This window comes from Strix aluco, chromosome 4 (genome assembly GCF_031877795.1).
Source record: "Strix aluco isolate bStrAlu1 chromosome 4, bStrAlu1.hap1, whole genome shotgun sequence".
NCBI lineage: Eukaryota > Metazoa > Chordata > Aves > Strigiformes > Strigidae > Strix > Strix aluco.
In genome coordinates this window covers 114317059-114338420 of record NC_133934.1, presented here as the reverse complement: position 1 = coordinate 114338420, position 21362 = coordinate 114317059, and the positions used below count along the sequence as shown (strand labels likewise).

The 21362-nt window shown below is 42.8% G+C and overlaps 1 protein-coding gene across 4 annotated transcripts in view; it reads left to right on the top strand.

Annotated features, from left to right (window-relative positions):
• Positions 1-21362, top strand: part of ITPK1 (inositol-tetrakisphosphate 1-kinase) — a 158229-nt gene that overhangs the window by 55107 nt on the left and 81760 nt on the right. Inside the window, exon 3 of one of the 4 annotated variants that reach the window (XM_074824984.1) lies at positions 5162-5258. The exons of the other annotated variants lie outside the window; for them this stretch is intronic. The gene's annotated coding sequence lies outside the window, so the exon portion shown is untranslated. The remainder of the gene's footprint in view (positions 1-5161; positions 5259-21362) is intronic. 4 annotated transcript variants of the gene reach the window in all.

The following is a 21362-nucleotide window of genomic DNA, read 5'->3' as shown; positions in this document are numbered from 1 at the left end:
CTGTGGGACTTAATAGCCTCCCGAGCCCCGTGCCGCATCAGTGAGGCTAGGCATCATCCCTGGCAGAGCCAGGTTATGTCTGCTCTGGCTGTGCAAAGAAGAGGCAGATCGTGCATGTCTCTGCCTGTATGTGACCACAGACCTATCCACAATCTGTTAATCCATGCAAGTATAGCATTTGAATGGCTGTGTGGAGACGGCACTGATGATGGGAAACCTCCTGCAGCATGATGAACTGTTAGGACAGTCTCCTCTGAACTGCTTGGCTCCCTTCAGCTCCTTGCTAACTGTGTACCAGCTTATGCTGCTGTGTTTGTCACACCTTGTTTCCTGCACCAAGACATGCAGGAGAGTGCTTTGCACCTCGCATGTTACCTGCAGCACATCCTGGGTTGTAAGCTATGGTGCTAGCTGTTAGCTGAAGGTGGAAGCCTGAATGTTTGAACCCTTGCAGTAGTGTCTCACAACTAACCTCAGTGTGGAGTCCTGCCTACTGGGCCACTGCTGAATTACAGCCTGAGACTGGCTGTAATGACTGAAAGAAAAACATGGCAGAGCTAAGGCTGCCAGTACTAAATTTTCATGTGTTTCTCCAAATTTTGAAAGGTGACTTTTTTTTTTTTAATGGCACAGAAAGTGTTGGAATGTGAAATTTGCAAGCATTGAAGTGGAAATGAGGTACTTTTGTCAAGGGGAATTAATTGTTAAAAGATACTACTAGGTATCAATTATCTTCACAATTGAAACTGTTTGAAATCATGATTTTATTATTGTCACAAAGATAAGTATTTCTGCAGGTTGTCAGTTATGATGGAGGTCATAGTAAGGGGAAGTTCTGTGGTTTGGGTCATAGGACAAGTCAGATGACTGTATTGGTCCTTCTTCTATCTGAAACCGGAGGGTAAGTTGCTCAGTAATGAACCTGCTTTTCAAAGGTGCTGAGCAGCTGCTATTAAGGTTCATGGAAAATGCCAGACACTTTAGCTGTTTTGTCTGGGTATAAATATGAATGCATCAGCCCACTCTACACAAACTTTTGTGTGTGAGTCCTTTTCCGTCTGTCCCTGTCCGCCCCCAAAATCTTAGCTGAGAAATTTTTCTGAATGAATTCCATTATCAAATGTTGGCAGGTTTTCTGACCGTCTTTACTGTTGCACTGCTTGTATTTGGGTTGCTCTAGATCTCTTTTACTACTTAATGATGTAAACGTGCATGGGTGGCTTCTAGGTTTGGGGCATAGGAAGGCAGAGCCTCTTGGGTCTGTGTGCCAAAGCTAGTCCATTGGTGTCCTTCCCTCTATGAACATTTATAGAAACTTGCAGTATTTTTTTGCCCACATTTGAGAGACTTTTCCTTTTCTAACTTCAGACCAAAGTATACAAAATCCCACATGCAGTAGCCTGTTTGTCTTAATGAGATTATCATAGTTATACTTTACAAAATAGCATGATTTTGGTATTTGTGTTTCTCATGTTTCTATTTAAAAAATTATTACATTTGGAAATCTACTACTTACTGGTAATGCAGTAGAAGAAAGATAAAATTACAGGCTTTTAACCTTTTATTTTCTAGTAGCTTCACAGAACAAGAAATTTCTGTTATTGAGTGATTACACTATTTTTCCTTTGCAGTTGAGGGGATACCACCATATTTCCAAAAGGAACATGCGTACTCCATACATGTACTAGCATATTAGTTACGTAGAGAGGAAGGAGGCAAGTAATACAAATTTCAGGATGAAAACTTTTTTTTAACTAAAAGGTTTTGTCCACAAGATGAGATACTTTCAGTATTCAGTGAGGAACTTTGGTTCTGTGGGAACTGGTCAAATTTAGCAGACATACATATAGGAGCCAAGTAGCGTGGTGACTTGCAGAACCTCTGCCCCTATAAAGAAGAAGAAGAAAAAAACGCCAGTGGCTTATTGCTGCACTTTAATATGCTGCTTTGAAGAGGTGAGGGTGTGAGGGAGTGCTCCTTCCAATAGTATAGAGAGTTCTTGCCTCAGCACCCCTTTGCAAGCAGGGTTTCAGCAGGATGTTTGGTAAGTCTACACTAGGGTATAAAAAAAGTAATCCGAAGGATCTGAAGGCTGTTCTCATTGCATAGTTGAGTTTAACATTTTAACTTATCCATAGCTGATGTGGGTTGTTGCTTAGTTTGGTTTTGCCAGAGGGGACTGGGCCAGTCGTGTGAACAAGACTAGCTTTATGATGCCAAGATCTGTGCAGGTTACAAACCTTTTCTGTAGTCTGGTATGTCCTGCAGCCAGAGGTGGCGTCTTCGGGCAGGAGCTGTGGGAGTGCTCCTGCAGTGTAGCTGGGAGTGTGGGGTTGCAGGATTAGCCATTACAGGTAGCAGTAGTGGCATCTTTCCCACATGGACTGGTCGATCTGTTGTAGAGCCTGATATACATAGTTACATTGCTAATGTAGACCAAAGTGGATGCCACCGTGTCCTCTGCTCATTTTCCTAGGAAAATTCAGGCTAACACTAGTGTGTGACTGTGCCACGGCTACATCTCCCATTACATTTTAAAATGCCATGTATTGTCGACAGAGCAGTCACAGACATGTTTTTGAGGATACCACCCATTTTCTCCAAAACCGTGGACAACTTTCTGATTCCAAAATAGCAGATTAATGTCATGAGCTTGGTATGTCTAACATAAAGAAAGACTGGGAAAGAAAAGTTTTATTACCAAGAAGACAAAGGTCACCCCTCCTGCAGGCACAGGATGAAGGGGAGAAACTTTATATTCCCTGGTAAAAATAATTCCCTTGCTGTTGGTTACTAAAGTAAAATCCAACCAAATCAAGGAGCCCAGGTTAAGGTCAATAAATTGTTACTCTTGTTGCTGTCACAGTTGTGTAGTAGGTGGTTAGAGTATGTCTAGCTCTCTTGTGTCAATCTGAGATACAAATAAAAGTGATAAAATGCAATTTATTAGATGGGCTGGAAATGAATTGCTGTTAGGGCTTAGTTGTTTCTCAACATGCTTGCTGGGAACTTTTCACTTGAAGGAGACAGCTTGAAAGACACCCATTTTTCATAAACTATTTTTAATACTTAAAAGTTACTTGAAGCACTTGAGACGTTTATTTTTGTCAGAGAAGAAAACAGCTGAATTCTCCAGTATATAGTCTTAGCCTGTGCTGCATGGTGAATCTTTTTTTTTTTTTTTCTTCTCAGCAGGTTTTGTCTGTGTTTGTCTCCTGTTCCCACTTTTCTCATGGAGAATTAGAATTTGGAGGCTTTACCAGGAGAAGGAGGCAAAACATTCTGTAACCTCCTGTTCAACGCTTCTTGCCTTGATCCCAAACGTATCACTATAACTGTGGTTCAAGTTAACCAGGAGGACATTAGGGCAAGCTTTTGGCAAGTCACCTTTTATAAGCTTTAGTTTCTCAACCTACAAGCGCAGTGGAGTGGAGGTGCCCCTTTCAGTGACTCGCATCCTGCTGGAGCAGAAGGGAAAAACCGATGGGGGAAGTGAATGGCTGGGAAAGCTGGTCCCTCAGCACGGTGGAGTAATGCAGGAGGTTTCTGGAGGGGTCAGGCTGGCTGGCTAGTCTGTGGATTTTACTGTTCCCTGGGGAGACGGCTGGCTAAAGGAAACAGGACGAAGCCCTAGCCACACATGTTTTAAGCTAGTTTGTGGTGGATGTTCCAAGCAGTAAAAATACCTGTTTTCGTTCCCACATTAGAGACTTTGGATAATTTTTCTGGGCCTTAATTTGGCCCCGTAGCAGTATTGGTCTGAACCTCATCAGGGATTTAGGAACCTTTAACTGTTCAAAGAGGTGTTAAGATCCTCTAAGAGGTAGTGAAACACTTTTCCCAACGGAATTACTGCGTAGTTTGAATTTTATGTTTACCCTCTATTGCTTGGCATGCACCTTTTCACGATGAGAGTGTGTTTTCCCTAGTTAATTCACCATATTGCTGCTTCTCGCCCAGTTGCTTTGATACAGACACAGATTTCCTGCATCATGGGCACTGGTCTGTTAGTGACCACAGGACAAAGAGGTGACTAGAAGGGTCTACAAAAAGAGGAGGGGAGGAAAGCTACAATGATGCATCAGGCTAATGGTCATATGGGGTTTTTTTTGGCTTAAAAATCCTCGTTGCAGAGTTGCCCTCTTTCATTCTGCAGGCGCAGCCTGTACAGTTGGTGCTCTGTGCAGCACAGCCTGGCGAGTGCTGGGCAATGGAGAGAGGACCCACTTTTCTTCTCTACTTACCACTGCCTTCAAGCACCACTCATTACACTTAGGTGGCTGTTTACAAAGCCCACCGCTGTGGTGGTAATACAGCTAGATTGCGGTGCCCCAGCTCTACCAGTGCCAACTGCCCTTTCTGCAGGAGAGCACCTGGTTTTTCATCATACCAGCCTTGACGGTTCCAGCTGCTTCTTTCTCCTTTTGTTTTCTTGAGTTTTGTCAGTTTTGCAACACCAGCTCCGTGAGACTTCATGCAAAATCAGTATGGTTTAAGAATGTGCTCTTGCAATTGTAATTGCCTGGGGAGTTTTCTCACATGCTGCACCCTGCTTGCAGATGCTACAGGCAGTGGTTAATTTTTGCTCTGGGGTGGTTCTGCCTTTCAGTTTTCTTGCTGTGCCACTAACTGTGGCAAGTGTAAATAAGGTGAATCCAAAATAAGCATAGGTAACTTTTTGAAATTTTCTGGATAATCCTGTTGTATATTATAGGATCAGCTACATTAAAGAAAAAAAAAAGGTTGAGGTATCTTATATGTGTACATATGTTTTGTTAATTTTAATCATAGAAACAATTCCTGCAGCATATCTTGATAAATTTAATGGTACTTAGCATGTTTCAGCTACTCTTCCACTTTGCTTATGTCTACAGGCAACAAATTATTTAAGATTGCAATTGCCACTGTTAACGGGAAAGCCAAAGGTGAACCTGGCCACAGCATAGTACTCACCACCAGTGCAGTCTGGAGATGAATTGTCTAGTTCTTGTGCCTTCTGGGGTCATCCTAGATTGTAGGGTGTGTAAAGAGAGGAAGGGGAAGAAAGATGACAGGTTTTAGTGAGAAAGGATGTCGATACTTGAAGTGTTATTGTCAGTTACTCATCTGGTAATAAATATGACAGGGCATCTGTTTCATGACCTACCTTTGTCTCTTACAGTGTCTTTATCAGATGTAGATGCCCACAGTGTTGAAACACCTGACTCAAGATGTGCAGTGGAAGTGCATGTTCTGTAATCTTTGCTGCCTAGCTACTGGTGAGCCAAGGGTTCCTTTGAAAGCTCTTATCAGACAGTAAATAAAATCAGTTATGTTTGCATAGGGTGTTTTCGAACTGCTCTGGTAGTCTGTTTGGTGTCAAAGTGCATGTGCTGTAGAGACTATGAACTTGCCGAATATTAAAACCAGTCACCAGTGTGCTGAAGGGAGAGGCTCTTGTCCTTTTGTGAAATGAGCTGGACTTTTAAAACTGCTGGTTGTTGGTAGCTGATAGAAGGAAGTGCCTGGAACCCCAGCGTACTTACAGCACATAGCACATTTATGTTGGTATGTTCCTTTGTAAATAGCTATAGGTCACAGCTAGTAAACCAGTGGTTACTCAGCCCTGTATTGCTGCAGGATAGTTAATGGGCTGAACTCTTAACTACAATAGGTCTTTTTGTATTATTAATGTATTCAGACATACTGCTGTCTTCAGCATTGTGAATGTCACAGAGCTGAGCTGTGTAAGGACTTGTTAAAGCACAGAGCAGATTCATTTGGAATGCTCTAGTTAAAGCTTGAATGACACATGTCTAGTAAGCAATATATTAATATATCCCAGAACACTAACCCTGCAAGCCTGCCTTGGTTGAGGATACGGCAAACGTCTCCAGTCTCTAGAGAGTGGATTAAGTCATTTTCAGACACAGGAGGTAATTTTTGTTGGTCTTAGTTTCATATCTTGCAGACTGGCATGGTCCAGAGCTGACAGCAGGCAGCACAGAGGTGGGAGCTGGGCAGCCTGCAGTCACAGAACTGGTGCTGCCTTACGGAAAGGGACAGTCCCGATTCCCCCACGCGGTGGCTGTCACCAAGTGGGAGGAAAGTTGCTGCAGCAAAAGAAGTTCCCAGTTATAAAAAGACCTGTGTAAAGCCTTTCTGGTTGGTAGAACTGGGGAAGGGGGGGCTCTCTAGATGTGGTAATACTTACGCTCCATTTCCCTGAAGTGCAGGATTCTTTCCTATGTTTTGTCTATTGTTTGGTGTAAATTTTTTCAAAAAGCTCCAACTGATCGGGCTTTCACCAGTTCCCATGGGAGGCTGCTCCACAGCCTAAAGTGTTTGTCTGCCAGGAAGTCTTCCTGCAAATCAGCCCATACCTTTCCTTTCTGTTTCATCAGTCCTAGTTAACCCATTCTGTATGCTGCTGATCTTAAGCATTATCTCTCTTCTAGGGCAAAGCACTTTTCAGATGCTGAGGCTTTTTTACCATTCTGCACATTCACTTTGGGTGAAAATAGGGTTGCTCCACAGCTACCTGGCTTCAGTGTTGTTGATGAGCTGCAAATCCACAGACTTTATTTTACAGTAACTTGTTTGTTTGGCTGTAACCTAAGAATTTCAAACTAACTGCCTAGGAGGTTTAGGTACCTAAGTAAATTTAGCTGTGACCTGGGAACCTGAATCCTTGTGTTGCCTTGACTATTTTAGCCATGTTTAGCTTTCTTGGTGGAAGTTGAGACCTTTTGCCTGTTTTCTGTTGCTGGTCACCATGTTCCTTCCAGCCTTGTAGTGCTTTTTTTCCTGGCAACCTTGAAAGGTGCAGAAACTAAATAGTTTCCATTCCATGTCATTAGCAGGGATATTGTATATTGACTTAATCGTGTTTTAGAAAGGACTGTAATTTATTTTACATAAAGCTTGATGTCACACTATAGAAGTTTGTTCTCCTTTTTCTCCCTTCCCTCCCATTTGCACTTGAGAAGTTTCTCCCAGTTTAGCTCCCCCACCCCGCAGCAGAAAAGCTTCCTGTATTGCTGGTCTGGTCCTTTTTGCATGTTTGATTATATTACCACAAGGGTATATTTCTGAGGCACCTACACTTCTGCTTTCACTTAGTATATTCTTATTGAGGTAGCCATGTGGTAAGTGAACTTGGGTAGGAAACGCAATGATGTTTGGTACGTTATAGAACATGTAGTGTTTTGAAGGATTTTATATTTTGATTCCAGTCTTCCCCCATTTCCATACCTTTCCCCCAAAGGTTGATTTTGCTGTGGAGCAGGTTTACAGGTAGAATTAAGAAATTAATTTTAAAACAGGTGTTACTACGAAATAAAGAAATAAAAAACACTTGCTGGCTTTCAGCTTCTTTCCCCTGCTATGTTATGAAATGCTTGAGATTTTTTCTGCCACTCAGAAGTTCCCACTACAGTGTGTATGATAATCCTGCAAACTCTGGGGAGTGTTTCAAAGGGTTCCCACTCACTCTTAGGAAAAAACTCTGTTTTCACAAAATACCATTTGGGCATCTCCCTTGTTTTGGGATCTGCACTCTAGGGTTTCCTTGCAGGATTTCAGGCTGATTCAGATGAAGCTTTTTGCATGTCAATTCGTTTTCACTCTCAAGTGAATTTGGCAAAACTATGTTAGCAGTCTTGCATCCTTAATTCTCCTGCTTCTCCTAAAGAACACTTAGTCCTTTCTGAAAAGGTTCTCAAAGGGCATTCATCTAACTTGTCATCTTTTATTCTTATGTATTGCATTGCTCCTGGGAGTAATCCTCCAGCTGTAGCGTGGTGCTATTTTATACCCCCGAGTGGCTTCCCCAGCTGCTGCTTGCCTCTGGCAAAGAAGACAAATGGTTATTGTGTTCTGGAGCCATGCCAGGTCTTCTGTGTCTCTGTTTGGTCAGTATTGTTGTGTTTTATTTAGGATCTAGCAGTGTTTGAATAACACTGGTTTATTTTGAGCTTTCCTTCTTCATCTCCCCCTTCCCCCTGGTGATTTGTTGTTTAAAGATCTGGACTTGTTAAAAGAGAGACAGCCCAGCCCGATGGGCAGTTCAGTAACCTAAGAATAATACACTTTGGGCTATTTTTCCTTCCCCCCATTTGAGGTTTTGAAACAATTGTGAGGAGAATGTCTAGGCTTTCATACAAATTTGTGAGATGATTCTTGTCTTTAGCTAAACTATCCAGATCAGGAGAGAAATTTTACAGATTTTGAGCAAGTTGTTGCACTGAGATTTCACTTAGAATTGGGAGAATGTGCATATGCAGCTCAGCCAGACTTATATTTGTTATTTATATTTATATACTTATATTTATTACCTTTCAATATTTGTTTCAGAGCAAACACACCCGCATCAAAATCAAATGACTTCTCTGTTTTTTCTGTCCACCCTTAACCCATGTCTGCAATGCTCACTTCCTTGGACAATGCAAACAAGGCTTCGGCCGTAGTCCCTCTGTTACTGCTCTGAATAGCAGCTGACTTTACAGGACTGTTCTCCTTGCTGCTGAAAGTTGGTTATCCCCCACACATGCTTGTGTAACTCCCTTCCTTGAGGAGCCTGTGCTACCAGAGTAGTGACATGAACCATGTGGGCAAAAGGTTTGCACCAGTGGCTCTCACTTAAGGCAAGTGTGCTCCTATCTTCTCTTTAGCCAGACCTTGTTTAGCAGTCATAGCCATAAGTAATGGCGTGGCTTAGCTAAGGGTGTGATTAGCAGATAGTCCACTCATTTTCTTAGGAAACTGGGAATGGCTGTTGGTCGTCTTAGCCATAAATTAGGGAAATTGTTTCTCTGTCAGTGTTGGAAAGGGCATTTTTGGTCAGTGTATTTTAAATATTTCTTGAAGGATGTGAAAATCTTCAAGCAGCTGAAATAACTGGAGGAAAAAAATGGAACAGGGAAAAAAATGGAATGTCAAAACTCAAGATCCAGCGATAGTGAAATTACTTTCCTTCTTTTAAATTGCACAACTGAAAATGTCACATTGCCATAAATATGCTAAATGTAGTTTACAAGTTTTCTGCCTTCATGTCTTTCCATTTTAGAAGGATGTCTGCTTATGACTGTGTAGAGATGGGAAGGGGACTTTCGAAAAGAGCTTTGACATTTACCCGAACAACAGAAACACCTGGCCTATGCCAGCCAGATGTTTTAAAACATATTTTTTGCTTCTAATTTTAACCCTATAACATGATTTGAAGTCTGTGTTTAGCAGCAGCTTGAGCTCAGATTTGGAAGATACTCTGTAGATCGTTGCTGTGGGTTGACCCCAGCCGGCAGCTAAACCCCCAGCCAGTTGCTCGCTCACTCAGGTGGGCACAGCTGGCCCAGCCGTGTCCTCTGCCAGCTACTGGCCACCCCCAGCTGCTGGCTGCAGGGGCAGCTGCAGAGGCAGAGAAGGCCTGGGCACTGTGCAAGCGCTGTTCAGCGATAGCTGTAACATGGGTGGGTTAACGCTGGTTTTGTCACTGGTTTAAAACGCCATGCCATATAGGCTGCTGTGAAGAAAACTAACACTATCCCCACCAAACCCAGTACTACCAGTCACTGTCCTAAACAGTCTGCTTTTTTAGAGATCAGTTCCCACTATCTTGCCAAAGAAGGAATATTTGGTAGCTGCACTTAACAATGTGGAGCTTTGTTACAGGGAAGCAGCTCCAAAAGCCTTCAGTGTCCTTGGGGAGCTGGTCAAAGCTTGGGGACTGCAGGATGAGTTTCTCCCCCTCTTGTTGAGAACTTCCACTGCAAAAAGTTGCACTGCAGAGTCATCTAGTCCCATGGCTTGTTTCTCATAGGAGAAAACAATAAAGCTGTCAATAAGTGAAACAGGATATTGTGTAGACCACTTGGGTATTACAGTTAGCAAATAACTGTTGCTGAGAGATGTTTTTGCACTTATAATCAACTGCAGGAGGGTGAGTTAGCTTGCACTATTGCCATGCAGTTGGGAAGTAGTAACGGACTCTGGTCCTGGCTAGTTACAAAAGTGGAATAAACAAGTTGTGCTAAACGTACCACTGTAACAACCTGTGGGATCCTTGAGTTTGGCTGATTGTCCAGAGACCTGAAAATCTCAGAGTTGAGACATAACAAAAAAGCCTGGGTGTCACTTCTGTCCTTGTAAGGCTTACAGCTGCTATAGCTTCATAAGCATCTCTCTAATGTCCTGATCCAGTAGTCAAACACCAAGTAAAATGGGCTAATGATAAAAATGCATGGTGGAGGAAATAACTTGGAAGGGCTTAAATGACCTCCTGGATGGTGAGCTTCTAGATGTGAGAGCACAACAGGCACTGCAGCTTTAAGGAAGCCAGTCTGCTAAAATGACTTACGATAATGCTGGTAGTAATGGGACAGAAAACAAGTCTTCTCAAGGTGAGTATGATGCCTTGGAGCATAGTTTATTGTGTTTTAACTAAAACATTGCAACTTTACTAGTTATCCTAATATTTTTTTCTCTGAAATGCTGCTGTGTAGAATAAAAAAATCCTCGAAGGTTGGTGCCGAAGGGCCCTCCCAGCACCTGTATCCAGGGCCGAACTGGCCCCACAGTGGGTCCTGCAGTGGGTTGGTAGGAAGCTGGTACGGAGCACACCTCCATACTGGCTTTTTCAGTCTGTGTGTTTTTCTGAGGACTTGGCTTGGAGTTCAGAACTTCAGGACATGCATGTAGATCCTGCAGCACTTCCTGTTTGCTAGCAGTTGTATTTTCACTGCAGTGTAGGTCTTGTACGCATTAGACACTGCATATGGCTGCAGTTGCGTACAGGGCATCGAGAAGGTTTACCTCTTGTTTTGTGTGTAGGTCTCTGCCTTTCCCCACACCACCTCCCCCACAACCTGCCTCTTGCTTCGACGCGAATAGGAAGAAATAGGGAAAAATAATGGTCAGTTGCTGTTTATTAGCACAGCTATTGCAAAAAATTCTTTATTAATGCAACATATGGCTGAAGTTTCCTGACACAAGTAGCTTTGATTCATAGTTCTCCAACATCCCCTGTTCCAGCTCAGACAAGTCAATGATTTCCTCCCACCAGCAGATGTAGACAGGAACAATTAGAGCTGTGATAACATTATCTTTAACAGGGGCCAGCTGGGTCACACACCTCGGTCTTTCCTGTCTGTAAACAGCAGTAAGGGATGGTGCCACGGGCTGCTGGCAGGGAGTCGTGGCCACTGACCGAAGAGGAGGGAGATGCTAGTTTGGCAGCAATCCTCAGCTGCCAAGGAGGGATGGAGGGAAATAAAGGGGGCTTGTAGAGAGATGCAGAGCAGTGGAGTGGGAAGTTGTGGTCAAAAAACCTTGAAATGCTCTTTTTGATCTCTCCAGAAAGGTGAGAATCAGGAATTGGACAGCTCTGGATTGACTGCTTTCTGCTGGGAGTCCCTGGCCCAACTCAGCCATGCTCATGCTGCAGCACAGTTTAGAGGAAGCAGTCTTTGGAAATTGCCTTACCAGCTCCTGCTGGGAAGCACTTAGCTTTTTACACTGCTGTGATGCTCAGGGTAAACTTCATCTGCAGGAACTCTTTTTGCCAGTTTTCTGAGGTTAAGTCAGCTTTTCTGTCCTAGTGGATTGAGGAGGGGATGCAAAGGTGGCAGATTCCGCTCTTTTTTTTTTCATCACGATCCATTAACATCCTCATTAAATGAAACTTCAGGGAAAACTTCTGTGAAGCTGATTCTTATGTGACTGTTGCCATAAATAAAAATGGGAAGTTTGTTCACATCTTTTGCTTTCAGTAAAGGGTTTTTTGTTTGGAAATTGATGTTTGTCCTGAAAGTTTCAAGTGTGCTTGTGCCCAGAAGGTTTTAAGATATTTTGCTTAGAGTAGTAGTGAAGACCAGTCAGTCAGGAAGCATGTGGAAGGCGTGTTGTCATTAAACAGGCCCTTTTTTCATTTGTATGTGAAAACTTCTGGGTGTAAAAGCTGTGCCAGCAATGATATGTGGTTTCAGTTTTTCCTGCTCATACGACTCGAAGGTGACTGCTTATGGTGAGGTGCTTGGCTTCTGAGTGTGGGACAGGCAAGGGAAAGAGTGTTTGTATCATAGCTCAGAGGGCTAGTGTCAGAGAGTACTTCTAATTATGAAGTGATGTCAGTTAACTGCATTGTAATGGTTTCAAGCCCCCTTCCTCCCCAAAATCTAGACATTTAAATACCACAGTGGTGAGAACTGACTATGGGGAAATGCATAGAAGCTCAGTGTAAGTTTTCAGTTTCAGAAGATGGCTTAGAGTGGCAACGTGGTGGTTTCTTCTGTGCCATATCCTAAATGAAAGTTAACTAGTTCAGAAGGGAAGAAGAAGAAGAAAACATGTATATATATCCTCTCCAACAAGGGCTCCTGGAGAGGCAGTAATACATATATGTAAAAAGATACATAAAATGTATTTGTGTATGTTATACTTTTTTTTATGAACAACTTTCTTATTGGCCAAGTTTCTAACTTCAGCTGAGATGCCTCTCTGCTTAGCTGGTGTCTCTGAATGTTATTCTGCCTTTAGTAGTTCAGTGGGTGCTTGTGGACCATCTGGAAGCTGTGTAGTCATTTTAATTTAGGTACAGTGTCACACCAGTACTCTTGTTTCTGTATATCTATGTGTGGTCAAGCTGGTAGACGGAGACAAGTAGCCTTTTGGAGAAAAGGCAGGAGAATTTTGGGGGGTTGGCTGTTTTAGAAGTGAATTTATGTCCCTCCAGCAAAGCAGGATTTGGAAAAAGGGATGTGAAGTCTAGCAGTGAGAAAGTTTCTCTGAAGTGGAAGCAGCAGGATGGAAGAAAATGCAAAGACACTGGTTGGGTTTTTGAAGTGGGCAATGGAAGTTGGCTTTGTGGGTGGATGAGAGGTGGGAGAGAGTTTTAAAGAATTTTGAAGGTGAACAGGGGAGGGCTTCCCTCTGATCCAAAAGAGAGGCTGCTGGGGACATCTGGTAGAGCAGGGAGCTGGGCTCAGCTCTCTCTGTCACTTGGCAGGATGGGTCTTGCCTGGGCAAAAGCAGTGCAGAAGAGATGCCAGTGTGAAATTGGGAAGGAGTTTGGAGCTACCCCTGTACAAAAGAGTGGAGAAGGAAAGAAAGTGAGAGCAAATGAGGCATCATCTGTGCTGATAGACGAGAAGCAGCAGAGGGAAGTAGGATGTTAGGGTGTCTTGACAGACAGCTGAGTGACGGTCAAGACAAGTGTCTTGATATCAGAGCTCAGGGAGAGAGTGCATGCAAACACTGTTTGAAAAGTAGGTTATCTCATGAGACCCTCTAGGAGTTTATCTGTTTTTCTCTGTCATGAGGTTATAAGCTGCACAGACAGGCTTTTCACATTCTGACTGTGTTCTTATATTTTAACTATGTTCTCCTCTTCCCATCTTTGCACGTTAAAATTAGTATGAATACTAAGGATGGGATTTGATGTCTGTGGAAGGCATACCAACAATTTATAGACTCCATTTTCTGAGGATGTTTTACCTGTTGCTGTGACAGGAACACTTGAGATTCCTGTAAACAGAGTTGAGTGAGGAATAAGAACTACAATTTTAGCTGTTCTTTTTCTAGCTCGTTTAATTACCACTGCATTCGCTGTCTTCCCTGAATAGGATGTAATTTTCCTGTTCACTTGAGTCTTTCAAACAGTGAAAGGGAAAAGAAAATGAATAGTGGAGGGCAGGTAATGTCATTTTAAAGCCCCAACAGTCAGATGGTAGGCTTGGGAGATAGCACCTGAAACTATTATTACCCAATTAAAATTAATTTCTGACCTAATTTTGTGTTGCTGATATCCCTTTAAGTCAGCACAGCCATCTTAGCAAGACAAGTTATGTGCAGGATCCTTGCAGAAGTCCAGTGAGGCCTGGGTGCCTTGCCAAGGAAGGAGCTACAGCTTCCTTCTCCATCTGGTGAGGAAGGCTCATCAGTCAAGGTGGGTGAGGAAATGAGCCCAGAATTAGGGAGTGTGCCAGATTTGATTTACAGCTTGATGACAAAGTGTTTCTTTGCCTGCTTCTTCCTGAGTGATGTTTCTGATGGTCTTTTTTAATCTTGCCTGTGTGCTGCTCACTTAATGTTCTGTTTATGATTGAAGTGAAATGGGAGTTTGAAAAATTTGAAACCTGAGATTTTTCTATTTGATATTCATTGCTGCACCTCCTAGTTCTGTTCCTAAAAGAATGTTTAGGGAACTCCTGGACCCTATGTGTTCCTGGGTAGCAGATTTCTCTTCATACTGTGCACCCCAGAATGCCCATTTATAGTATAAAGTAAAGCTGTACTCAAGTGCAGCAGCAGTGTTTATGATGAGGGTAAGCTTTTTCTTGCTGGAAAGTGGTTAACACTCTAAGAATCTGTATTAGCCCATGTGCTCCTATTCATACTTTTTAAGGACCCATGACCATGGGATGTAAGTGTGCAAGTGATTTTCTAGGTTCTTGAGCCTATAATTTACAAAGTTTTGTTGAATTCTTAAGCATTTATTTTCATTTTGAGTTTATATTTCTAGATATGATTGTCCTAAACTGAGTGCAGCTGTTCCGTGGGGTGTCTCAGTAGTGCCTTCTGTACTAGCTTGACTCTTACAAACCTCACCCAAAATACCCGGATGCAGGTGACACTAAGTTTATCTTTGTCACAGTTGTACTTCAGCTACCATGCTAGCATCCTTCTCTGAATATAGGGCAGATTTTTTTTTTTTTTTTTGCATCATGAGTCCAGCTACATGTAGCCCTTCATTTTGTATTTAGCCATGTTGTCCTAATTCTGATTGTCCCTTCTGCATGATACTTCTGTCTGGGTGGTGGTGTCGCTTACACTTCTGTGTAATTATTAAGGTCTATCAGTCATCTACTTACTGTGATAAGACCACTAATGAAGATGTTAAATAAAATGGTCACAAGACTAGTGCCTGAGGAATGCCACTAGCACACACTCTCTGGTTTGTCACTGCTGCTTTCAGCATGCAAGCCATTTATATCTTCTCTTTTATTTAGCTCTTCATTCACCTTCCTGTTCTACTGGTCCTTGTCTTTCTCCAGTTTACCTGACTGTTTGCTTTAGTGAAGTCTGAGAAAATAGCTTTGCTACATTGTCTAGAAAATAAGTGGTCATATAGCCAGTTAGATGGGTTTGATCCATCTTCTGTAGATTCATGTCATGTTTTACTAAACTGTTTTTATTTATCTCTGGAGACTGATTATTTTTCAGTATCTTCAAATGTGCTGAAATGCTTGCACAGTACTAGGTCAAATGAACAGTCAGTAGCTGTCATTTCCCTAATATAGTTGGGGTTTTTTTTTTGAACCTTGGGAAGCAATCCATAATGGATATGGTTATTCAGAACTCTTGTATCACCATCCTATGATTTTTCTATGCCATGTTTTGGTTAATTGGAATTTGTTTTCTAGAGGGTTTTTTGTTTGGGTTTTTGTGGAGTGGGTGTTTGGTGGGTGGGTTTTTTTTTTTTTGAGTACCCAATTATGGGAGAGAGGCAGCTTCCCCTCACCTCAGCACATTAAACTCTTTAGAGTCATCTGACATCTGTGTCACTCCAGTAGACTCCCTCTGATCAGGTATATTTCAGGTGTAGTTCCTCATATCCTAGAATACAAATGTAAAGCAGGCTAGATGAATTTAAAACATCAAGGTATTTATTAACTTTTCTCTGACTGCAAGGAGAAGCCTGAAATGACAGTGTAGTTGCCAACTCCTTGAAATGAAATGAAGTGAATCTCACTCCATGAGTTCTGGCTTTGACTGCTGGTACCCATCTTTGTTTACCAACTTGCATTGCTCCTATGGTCAGCACCTCAATACGAGAGGGATATCGAGGTGCTGGAGCGAGTGCAGAGGAGGGCAACGAAGCTGGTGAAGGGCCTGGAGAACAAATCCTGTGAGGAGCGATTGAAGGAGCTGGGAGTGTTCAGTTTGAGGAAGAGAAGGCTGAGGGGAGACCTCATCGCTCTCTACAACTACCTGAAAGGACATTGTAGAGAGGTTGGTGCTGGTCTCTTCTCACAGGTGATTAATGATAGAACAAGAGGGAATGGCTTTAAACTCCAACAGGGGAGGTTCAGACTGGACATTAGGAAAAAATTTTTCCCAGAAAGAGTGGTCAGACAGTGGAATAGGCTGCCCAGGGAGGTGGTGGAGTCACAATCCCTGGATGTGTTTAGGGGTCGTTTAGATGAGATGCTGGGGGATATGGTGTAGGGGAGAACTTTGTAGAGTAGGGCTGATGGTTGGACTCGATGATCCCAGGAGTCTTTTCCAACCTGAATGATTCTGTGATTTATTCTTGCTGAAAACTGAGGTCAAATATCTGTATAAAGTTTGGGGCCATTCCTATACTATCTTTAATATTAAACCTTCACTTGCTGCACAGAGATCCCGATTTTTCTTACCAAAATACATTTCACTATTTCGCATGCCTGCAAGAAATTTCAAGCATCTTTTATGATCAAATCCTTCAGCTTTTCACAGCTCAACAGTCTTTAGTAATTACTTACTTTAATTTATCAATTTGTCATCCTGAGATCATAAAAATGCTTGAGCATTTTATCCTGTAATTTAAACTAACTCAGCCTGATGTAGTATTCTTTGTATTACTACGTTTTATGTTAGGTTTTGTGCTTCAGAATAGCTGGGCCATAACCTCAGTCCTAGTGTTTGTTCTCATGAGTTTAAGAAGCTAATCTCACTTAATGATACAGCTCCTCTTGTTTTCATTCTCATTAATATCTGACTATGTCCAAATAATATTGTGGGACTGTCAAACCTCCTAGCACAGCAAAAGCAAGACTTTTTATCACTCTTGTTTAAAGGGGATTTTACCTAAAATGTTCTGCCTCTGCCAGTGGTTCTCTGTATGTATCAGGAAAGATTGGAAGGTTGAAAGGTTGGAAGAAAGTTCACATGGGTGGGCAAAGATGTCTGATGCATGGTTGATCCATGGAGCACTTGCAAGGACTTTGTCAGACATGGTAGAAAGTAAAAACCAAAGATGCCTTGCAGTTGCTGAGAAACAAACTGCTGGCCATTAACTATTGTGATCACCTTCTCTATACCAGGGTGTTGCTGAAGCAATAACCCGCTGTGCTCCTCTTCCTCATGTTAGAGCCTAACCTGTATCCCAGCCACCCTCTCCTGGCTTCACTTTCTGCTTCTTTCTCCAATACCTTCTAGCAGTGCAGCACCTGAGAGTGTGGGCCATGATGGTTTTGATCTCCACCTATGTCCCCATCTTCCTCAGTTTGAGAAATCATGGGCTAACTGTTTTATCTTTGCAGCCGTGTTAATTTCAGACCATTTCAAATGCCTTTAAATTCATCCTTGGGAGAAACAGTTTCATAATTTTGTCTCACTGGGAGCAGTGGTTTCAAGCTGAAGTAATACTTTGTAATTGAAAGGCTACTTTATTCTCCCATAAATAATACTTGCTGGAACAGGATAGAAGGGAATGCCACAATCTCTTCTGTCTCTTCATGGCCTCTCTTCTGATTTCTGTTTGTGCAGCATAGGGTTATGATACAGATCAGCCTTAGCATGGCCTTCTCTTTGTTTAAAAGCAGCCTTACTCATTTTTATTTCTCCCTTAGGCTAAGTCTTATAAAGCTTTTGTGTTTCTTCCCTGTCATATTCCAGTGTACTTTCTCCCTCCTCCTCCTCCTCTGTCCTTCACAGTTACATAAACATTGCTAGCTATCCAGTGTTCGTGAGCAACACTGTAAGAGTATGTTTGGATGAAGGGAAATCTTTTGTTAAGAAAAATATGTTTCCGTTTTGTTTAGTTTTTCAGGAAGGATCTTAATTAGTTTAGGGGGCGAATAAAGAGCATGAAAACTTTCTACCCTGACAGCTCTTGCTCTCTCCACATGTATTGAAACTCCCTAGCACACAATAAAGATCACATCAATTCAGCAAAGTGATGAGCAGACTGGATTGAAGTACTTTGGGTGCTACCTGTATTTGCTTACAACTCGGCATCATCCAGAGTCTCTTGAGAAAGGGAAATGCACCTAGAAATTCAGCTTTCTTGGGGCTAGTAGCTAACAGAAGTGAAGAGGGTGCCAGCGGCCTGGCTGTCCCTCTGCTCACCAAATGGAAGCTTTGTTGAAGGGAGAATTACAGCAGAGCCATTGGCTATCGTTGGGGAAGTGCAGTCGCATATGCAGGAGCACTGACTGCTCTTGATGTTTGACAGGTGCTGCTGAAGATTTATCCATAAGATGAGCCTGAGCCATGTGGTGCAAGCCCAGAGCTGAGCTTCCTCAGCCGTTAGGATAAAGGGTGGTAGCCAGGCTTTCTCGGGGATGTTTCTTGTTATATCAACTTTTCTACTTATCTGATCCCACAGCTAAAAGGAAGGAGGTTATGCAGTGCATGTTTACATGGCTCCAAGGGAAACTTTCAGAACATGTTTCCTTCATCTTAATTTTCTCTGGATCCAGTAGTTATTTAAAAAAAAAAGTATTTGTAGTACTGTCAGATCTTGGTATTTTATCGCCCCCTCCCTTTGCTTACCTGGGCTGTACTGGCTGTAGTGCTGCAGTATTTCTGTATTCTGGATTAATTGGAGTGTTCCCCATGGATGGCTTCTCCATTCCACTCCTCCTTTATTAGACATTAGTCTGGTCTCCTACAGGATTGATTGAGCTGTCAGTTTGATAACTGGGCTAGAACTGACCCAGTTTGCTCAAAGAAACATTAAAAATCCCTCTTGTAAGGTCTTTTTAGGCTTTTTGGATCTGATTTGCTTGTTCCCAAAGCTTTAAGTTCAAGAAGAGAGCCAGAAATTTTGTGAACCGCTTAGTAATTTTCCCATACTTTCCACTACTGGGATTACCTATATAGCCTTTTAATCCGGTGTATGTGAACCCTATCTTTTTGACAGTTACAGTAAGTAAAGCAAGGCAGTCTCAGCAGCAGGTTACACTGGCTGCTCATTCTCCTGGGTTCTTGTTTTTCTATAACTTCCCTCCTTTGGAGCGCTAATCCTCCCATGTCACACATTTTCTGTTCAATTTTTCTCCTCTGCTAATCTGTGGATTTGTTCTGCTGCCCTTCCTAATCCACAGGAGCCTTGGTGACCTCAGGAGACACCCTTGGCAAGAGGCTCTTTTGAGTTTGAGTACATCGATTATTCCTCCTCCAGTGCTAAAAATCAGCAATTGCCTTTTGGACCATCCCTGAACAAGACTGAACTGCTTAACTTGTCTACCAAAACCTGCTCTCTGCAGTCCAGCCCTAACGGGACATGAGCTGTCAGTTTAGTATCGTGCTCAGAAACAGCTGTTCCCGCATCTTTGCAAGTTCTGGAAGGAACTTTATGCAACTGCCAAAATATCTTACAGGAGATAGATAAGCCAAGCCATTATAGATTAATTTCTATAAATGTTTTTTTGTATTGGGCTGTAAGTCAAAAAAATATAGCAACAAAGTTCCAGTCTTGGGTAAAAAAATCTCTACTGAAAAGAAAACAATTTCTGTGAAGAGCTTTAGCTGTAGCCCAAAGGTGGGATTCCTTATTTTGCTTTTGAAGAAGTGAAGGGGCAAAACTTGCTGCTAATGGGAGGGTGATGCTCAGTGGAGGTTTACATGCCAGGGTCAGAGGAGGGAGGAGAGGGGGGCAGTAGGAGAGGTTTGAGTAACTGAGATGCAGTAACTTAGCCCAGCGTTGTTCTGCACGCTGAGTAGGAGTCGCGATTCACTGTCTGTCACTGTTACTGCACAGGCGACAGCAATGCTGGCTGGCTGTTTGCTTCTGTGGGAGGGTGCAAAGGAGACTGTGGGAAGTGATGCTTGCCAAGGTCCTGGGGGATTGCCTGACTGCAGGACAAGCCTTGAATGCGCAAAAGCCAGTCAGTTTATTTAGTAGTTGGGAAGTGATCAATAAATGGTGTCTGTGTATGTTAGTACATGTAGTGTAAAAAAAGCTATGAGATTCCTTTTACCTCATTTTATCTAGAATACAGCTAGAAGTGAGAACTTCCCAGACGTTTTGGAGATAGTACCAAGCTTCCAGGGGACTGCCAGCATGTGACTCCTGATAATGTGCAAAGTGCTCACACGTACTCTCTGGTGACTTGTGCCAAGCAGAATGCAAAGTAATCTGCTCTGGCACCAGTGCAAGAAAACGCAAAGAAACCATCTGTTAAACCCAGAATCTTCTCCTCTGGTGTTAAAGTTTTGGTATCTGAGAAAATGGGAACCCAGCAGGGCTTCATAGCTTATGTTGCACTGCTCCTCACCTTTAGGCACGTCTCGCTGCTTGGGATGTTGCTGGCATCTGAGATTCTGAATGACGTGTCCCAGTGTGGGACTTGCTTTCCTTCTCCTTTGCTGGTGCTGGGCAGAGCAGCAAAAGTTAACCCATAGAGTTAGCATCCTGCAGTGGTAGAAAGGTAAGCTATTTGGTTGGTCTTTCATTTCCTCGATTCTGAGAAGACTAGCAAAACTGTAGCGTATTTTCAAGCTATGTTTCCTTCTTACTTGGGAAAGAGTTCCTCTCCAATGTGGTGGCTGTTACCAATTCTGCAATGCCCTCTGCTCTTGTCAGTGTGAGGGGAGAGCAGGAGAGCCGAGGGGGGGAAGTCTCCTCACCGCAGCGGATTTCCGTTCTCAGATTGCTGCCGCCACTGCTGCAACAGGACGTGCAAGTTAATTCGGCACTGGGGGAGGATGGCTGGGGAAGGGGGGCATGGAAAGAGAAAATAGGGCCTCTTGGTGAACTTTTTGATCTTTCTTTTCAGCCTTTGATGGTTGGGTCCATGTTTGCCCTTTGCAGCGGGACAGAGATGGTGTTTCTGTCACCTAGATGGGTTTATGTTCTCCCTCAGTATCCTTTGGCCCCATTAGCAGCAGCAGCAAGTGCTGAATACTTGCTCTAGCTGTGCATGATGACAGCCCAGATCACTTTCTTGTTTGGCTCAAGAGATGAGGAGGAACTTTTTTAAATATGTAAATGTTTATTTAGTTTGAATATGTGAATATTTTAGGAGCTATGGAAAGCCTGTATATCAGTAAAAATAACAGGTGACATAATGTCTTTCCTCATGAGGAAATGTACACCAATATATACTTTGTCACCTTCCATGGGCTTTGACAAGGAGTGATTTGTGTCAGTTTTGCACTTGCATAGACCCGACAGCAGGGTTTGTGGGAGTGTAGTCCTGGTCTAGGCACAGGACCGGACTGCTCCTGCAGGATTTAATTTGGGAAAGGAGGATGTGGTGGTCTTGCTTGGTCCTGAGGATTTCCCTTGGTTTGTCAGAAGAGCAGGCAGGCTTCTGCACTGCTCAGTTCTGTCTCTGTTGCGCTGCATGGGTAGGTCTCACATGTATTGGATGGATATGCACAACCGTTTTGCTGATTTA